The following is a 430-nucleotide window of genomic DNA, read 5'->3' as shown; positions in this document are numbered from 1 at the left end:
GACAGTGTCTTAACAGTAGTATGACAAATCGTTTTAACTTCACAGGTCCCTTTTCAAGGATCTCAGGAACACCTAAGAATCCCTAGATCCTACTTTGAGAATCATTGCATTAGCCTCTGCATTGTTTCAGAGGTTTGGAATCAGATTCCACCCCTTTTGTTTTGACCAATAGAATGTGGCATAAGTGATGTGGATCATCCAGGCCTAGGCCTTGTGCAGCTGCCTTTCTTTCCCTCCTGGGACACTGCTGCAGCCACGCATAGAAGCCAGGGCTAGCCTCCCTGAGGGTAGATGAGACCATATGGAAAGAAAGCCAGCCAAGAACCGGCTCCAACCACCAGCTATGCAAGTGAGGCCAGCCAGCCACAGTCAAACCTCCAGATGCCTGCAGTCACATGAATGACCCCAGGCAGGACCAGCAGAACTACCC

This window comes from Colobus angolensis, unplaced genomic scaffold, assembly GCF_000951035.1.
Source record: "Colobus angolensis palliatus isolate OR3802 unplaced genomic scaffold, Cang.pa_1.0 Scaffold79, whole genome shotgun sequence".
NCBI classification, from domain to species: Eukaryota; Metazoa; Chordata; class Mammalia; order Primates; family Cercopithecidae; genus Colobus; species Colobus angolensis.
The sequence above is the reverse complement of the archived record's forward strand: the minus strand, read 5'-3'. Positions refer to the sequence as shown.